A 6,492-nucleotide genomic window follows, 5' to 3' on the forward strand; every position below is an offset into this window, starting at 1 on the left:
AACCGTATTACAAGTGACAGGCCACATGGGGTCTTTCTTCTTAGCAGTCTGGGCAAAGACAATGGAGTGTTTCCCTACTTTGAAGGTCAAAGTCCCCGAACCGACATCTATAACTACACCAGCAGTGTGCAGAAATGGTCTACCCAAAATGATAGGAATGTGGGCATCCTCGGGCATATCTAGTACAACGAAGTCAACAGGGAAAAAGAACTTTCCTATTTGCACAGGAATGTCTTCTAAGACTCCTATAGGCTGGACCGCAGTACGATCAGTCATTTATACTGTCATGTCGGTGACTGCAAACCTAGTCAATTTCAATTTTCTACCTAGACTCAAAGGCATAACGCTAATGCTAGCTCCTAGGTCACACAAGACCTTCTCAATAGTAAAGGTGTCAATGCTACATGGGACGGAGAAGCTACCTAGGTCAGCTAACTTATGTGGTGCAGTATGGGTCAAATAGGAGCATGACTCTTCAGTGAGTGCGACAGTATGCACAGTTTCAAGTGACTTCTTTTTGGACAAAAGTTGCTTCATGAATTTCATATAAGAAGGCACTTGATTAACTAATTCAAGAAAAGGAACTTGTACGTTTAAGCTATGAATAACTTTTTCAAATTTATTAAACGATACCTGTTCCTTCGTCGGCACTAATCTCTCCGGATAAGGGGCTGTAAGAAGTAACTTAGCCCTTTTCCTCTAAATCGCGCATGCCGGCGTCGGTGGACTTAGGCTGAAAATCCACCACCTTTTCTTTGTTGAAGCTCGAACCCTCTTCAGACCGTCTCAAATATGAACCATTAATCGACATCGGGTCATACTTGGGAACCGGAACTGACCCATCAGCATTTGGGTCTTGCCTCAATATTTTCGGAGTCGTCGTACCCCGAAACAAGTGATCCCTCAAGTTATTGGGCATTGGAGGACGAAAGGGTTCACTATCAGCAGTGTGGTCAGTCGATCGACCAGGTTGGTCAGTCGATCGACTTACTTCTACAGGAACAGTAGCTGTTTCTTTTCGCGGACTGGTCGATCGACTGGGTATGTCAGTCGATCGACTGACATACCTGCTGATCGTCTTTTTCTTTCCACTGTTTGTTATTGCCTTCTTCTGACTCGGTTCCGCCTCATCTTTTCCAGTAGCATTCTCAACCATAGCGGGCCCATCAAGGGTAGACCCACTCCTCAAAGTAATGGCTGGCATTAAGGGTCTCCTTTTGATCAGTTTGAGTCGGTAGATGTCCCGGAGCTCGAGTTGTATTCTTGCTAGCCAATTGAGCAATTTGGCACTCCAACATCTTCATCCCGGCCTCTCTAGCTTGAGACTCCTTCAGCAACAAATTCTTCAACTCGGTTATGAGGGGGCACATAACTCTGCTGATGCTGCTGCTGTGGAGGTTGAGTCGGATTCAAGATATTTTAGCTGCTCCACCTCAAGTTTGGATGGACATTCGGCTCATAGTATGTGTTTGTCTGCCTATAATATTGAAAGGCAGCACAAGACTCAAAGGGACTAGGACAATTGTCTGAAACATGTCCCTCAGCTCCACATCTTTTACAGACGAAGGGACCGTCTGAAACAGCATTCACATGATAAATCCCTCCTTTTGAAGCTCCTCCCAACTCGTACTTATCAAATCTTGCCGTAAGAGCTTCTATCGCAGCTACAGAAGGAGATTCAGCAGCTCTCCTTTGATTTCCCCTGGAATTTCCATACTCAGCTTTGTGGGTGGCCAAATTATCAATGATTTTCCACCCCTTAGTCTCTCCCATATTCTCCTGGAATCTGCCACTGCCTGCCGCATCCAGGATAGCCCTCTGATCGTCGTAAAGCCCATTATAAAACTGATTGCATAGGATCCATTTCTCAAACCCATGATGCGTAATGGTTCGCACCAGCTTCTTGAAACGGACCCACACCTCATGAAAGTTCCCATCAGGGCCCTGTTTAAAGTTCGTGATCTGAGCTCTAATGGCATTCATCTTCGAGGCAGAGAAGTACTTCTTGTAGAATGCTAGGGCCAAAGAAATCCAGTCAGTGATCCCATTAGCAGCTCGATCCAGGTCTCTATACCACTCCCTAGCAGCATCACGGAGTGAGAATATAAACATAGTCTCCTTTACCTGGTCCTGGGTCACACCGGTCGGCGGGGGTATAGAGCAGCAATAGTCAATAAATATCTCCATATGCTTGGCTGCATCTTCATTTGCAGCTCTCCGAATTGGTTCCTCTCAACCAAGTTGATATAAGAAGGCTTCGGTTCGAATTTTCTATCAGCTCCCGGTAATTCGAACCCCTTATATAGATTTGCAGCTGTCGGCTCCGAGTGACTGGCTATACTTGCTTCTTCAGCCATGACTGGAAAATCTGGAGATGTGACGGTCTCGACTGAAGAAGTGGAAACCGGAGATGATTGTGGATCCTCCTCAAACAGCTCGTTCTCGTAGTAACTAGACAGAGTACTCAGCTCATCCTCTGTCGGCAATACCCTAGATGATCGCCTCAACTCGCGCAAAGTCTTCTCAATCTCAGGATTGAACGGTAGTAATTCACCACCCTGTGACCTGCGCATAAGAAGAAACTACAAAAAGAATATGAGAATAGTTTAAGGAACGAATGTCCCTTAAACTAAGAAACAGACAAAAATAAAACAACTAAAAATTAGAACAATTGCCTCCCCGGCAACGGCGCCAAAATTTGATGCCTGTCGTTGTAAGCACCAAAAATAATATTTATAATTCCTAACTACAACTATAGATAGCGGTAGCAGGGTCGAACCACAGAGAGGCAGATGCAATAATTAGTTGTTTAATTTCAGTCTAAGGTGACAGTTATGTGGGGGTTTTGATTTGAATTGGTCTATAGCTAAAGGCAAGTAAATATAAAATGAACTAAAGAATTATATGAAATCAAATATAAAAGAGGTACTAAGATGGTCGGTTCACTGTAGTTTCGGCGGCAGCATACTAAGTAAGTCTAAAACGATCACACGAGACGGGAAAATAAGAAGTCCTCTCGGTCCATTCTTAACAGGTAGCATCTTTCGATCGCGCTACAGGTCCCTAATATCACTAATGCTAACTTTCGTCCTGAAAAGTGACTAAAATGTCAAAATTAACTTATCTTTCGCCCTCATTAATCTAGTCGTCTTAATTAGGTAGTCTATTTCTCTCCCCTATCTTTCGATCTTATTGGGCCGGTCAAATACTAAGCATTTAACTAGTCGCATGCATTTGATTTGTCAAATATAGAAATTAGATTAATTAAAACGAATTAAAACTCACGAGGTCAGTCGATCGACCAGGTAGGGCGGTCGATCGACCAACACGCGATTTCAGTACTTCCTATTTTAATGCCGCCTAACCTACAGATCCCCTACATCCTAGCACGATGAATTTAGCTACTCATAATATTGATGAAAACAACAACAGTATAAACGAAATAAACTACTGAATCCATGCTTAAATTAATTAAATAACAATAAACAATAAACGATAATTGGCTTCTGGAAACTAACTAGCAAATCTATACTATGAACGAAATATAAGCAATAAAACTGAAATAAGAGCGAGAGAATACCGAATGAAATTGCAGAGAAAGGATCCAAAACCGAATGTAACTTTTATTGACGGAAATTGTTATAAACTAAAGAACCCTAGTTTTATATTCTAAAACTTGAACTAAAGACTGAATAAAACTGAATGAATAATACTTAATGTCAGGTTACGTTATATAGGAATATAACGTAACATTATTCCTAAACCTAATATAGCTTTTGGGCTTCAGATTTCTCGTTCTATATGTTTAATCCGCGCATCAGCTCGTAACTCGGTCGATCGACCACTGTGACCGGTCGATCGACTGGACTGCAGTGTACAGTAGCTTCTGTTTGTCGTGTGATGGTCGATCGACCATAACGGCTAGTCGATCGACTGCTTTAGCTGATAGTCCGCTTCTAATTCTTCATAAAATTATCTTTCAGGCCTCGAAATGCGCACTAAGCTCGTTCCTTGAGTAAATACTTCACGTCAAATGCAATGCAAGATACTCGGGGATGAATTTAGCTCAATTTCTACTCATTTCCGCATAAATCTGCAATATTACATAAAAATAAGAAAGTAGACGAAATGGGGCAAATAGTAGCATAAACTACATAAATGAGCTCTGAAATGCGTGTAAAATGAGGTGTAAAACAACATATAAATGACACGCATCAACCTTTATGGGGCAACCTTTAAGGTGTTCTCCGATCATAAGAGCCTAAAGTATATCTACACTCAGAAGGAGCTTAACATGCGACAGAGACGGTGGATGGAGCTGATCGGAGACTACGATATGGAGATCATCTATCACGAGGGTAAGGCTAATGTTATTGTAGATGCTCTGAGTAGGAAGAGCGTTCATTCGCTAGGTATGGCCATGTCCTTGCTGAAGTTCAGGGATGAGATGTCCCAGATGGGGATCTTTATGATAAGGAAAGGGGATACCATCGGGGACTTGACGATCGAGCTAGACTTGTATGAGAACATCAAGAGTAAGCAAGAGCTTGATCCTAAGATTCAGGAATGGAAGTCAAGAGTGGAGAGTGGCACAGTTTCCAGGTTTTCTATCCACACGGATATGAGTGTTCGCTTTGATGGGAGATGATGTGTTCATGAGGATGCAGAGTTGAGGAGAGTGATCCTGTCGGAGGCTCATTGCACTCCTTATTCGGTTAACCCAGGTGGTGATAAGCTTTACAAAGACTTTAAGAAGACTTTCTGATGGCCAAACATGAAGAGGGATGTAGGTGAGTTCGTGGCTAGATGTTTGATCTGTCAGAGGGTCAAGGGTGAGCAGAGGAGACCACAGGGTAAGATTCAGTCTTTGGAAGTACCTAAGTGGAAGTGGGAGTCGATCTCTATGGACTTCATTGTGTGATTACCTAGATCACAGCAAGGTAATAAACATGATCTGGGTGATTGTTGATTGGTTAACCAAGTCAGCTCACTTCATTCCTATGAAAGATACCTGGTCTAAGATGCAGCTGGCATTGGGTTATAGGAGACATGTGGTTCGGTTACATGGTATACCCAAGGATATCGTGTCTGATCGTGATGCGAGATTCATATCCATGTTTTGGCAAGAACTGCAAGAGTTGATGGGTACTACATTGAAGATGAGCACAGCTTTTCATCCTGCAACAGATGGTCAGATGGAGAGGACCATCAAGAACTTAGAGGACATGTTGAGGGCATGTGTCATGGAGTTTGGGGGCAGCTGGGAGGACAGACTTGATCTGATTGAGTTTTCATACAACAACAGTTATCATACGAGTATCGGGATGGCACCTTTTGAGGCTTTGTATGGTCGGAAGTGCTGAAGTCCAGTTTGTTGGGATGAAAATTCTGAGGCAGTGGTTTTAGGACCACAGATGGTACAGGATATGGTTGAGCATGTCCAGGTGATTCGGCAAAAGATGAGAGCAGCTCAAGATCGCCAGAAGAGTTATGCCGATTTGCACCGCAGAGACATAAAGTTCACTGTAGGTGACAAGGTCCTTTTAAAAGTGTCACCTATGCGAGGTGTGATGAGATTTGGAAAGAAAGGCAAGATGAGTCAGAATTTTATAGGTCCTTATGAGATTTTGGACCGTATAGGAGAGGTAGCCTACAAGTTAGCTTTACCACCAGCTTTAGATAGAGTCCACAATGTCTTCCATGTTTCACAGCTCCGGAAGTATGTGAGTGACCCGTCACATGTGCTTGAGGTTGAGAACATCGAGCTTGATGAGTCGTTGTCTTATGCCGAGGTTCCTAAGGAGATTCTAGACCGAAAAGTACGCAAGACAAGAAAGGGCGAAACCGTCTTACTCAAGGTACTTTTATCCAATCACAATGTGGAAGAGGCTACATGGGAACCATAGGAGGCTATGCGCGAGCGTTTTCCTAACCTTTTTTATCAGGTACGATTGGTTACGGGGACGTAACCATTGTCTTTGTAAAGGGGGTAGGAGATGGTCGCATGTGTGCTTTGTCTTAATTTGAGTCGGGCTAGTTGGGTCTTGTGATGCTTTCTGTTAGTTCTTTGGTGTTGATAAGTGTATGTCGGGAAGTCGTTTTGTTATGTTGTTGTGTTTTGTTTTAGGGTATAGTGTGAACTTCGGGACGAAGTTCTTTTTAAGGGAGGAAGACTGTAATACTACGGATTTCTTATGCTAAGTACTCGACTGAGTAGAGGATACTCGGCCGAGTTGTGTAGATTGTGTAGTCTGTTTGGCTACTGCCGAGGAATACTCGGCCGAGTATGAGGAACACTCGACCGGGTAGAGGATACTCGGCCGAGTATACTTTATACTCGACCGAGTATCCGGTCTGGCATGTAATTATTCAGCGGTTTGATGCGGGAGTGTTTAGGGATTATTTATTTGACAAAGCAGTTTCTAAACGTCATTTTACAAACCTAATCATTCTTACGATATCCTAATCACTCCCAAATATCTCACTGTGTGT

Source organism: Silene latifolia, chromosome 11, assembly GCF_048544455.1.
Source record: "Silene latifolia isolate original U9 population chromosome 11, ASM4854445v1, whole genome shotgun sequence".
Taxonomy (NCBI): Eukaryota; Viridiplantae; Streptophyta; class Magnoliopsida; order Caryophyllales; family Caryophyllaceae; genus Silene; species Silene latifolia.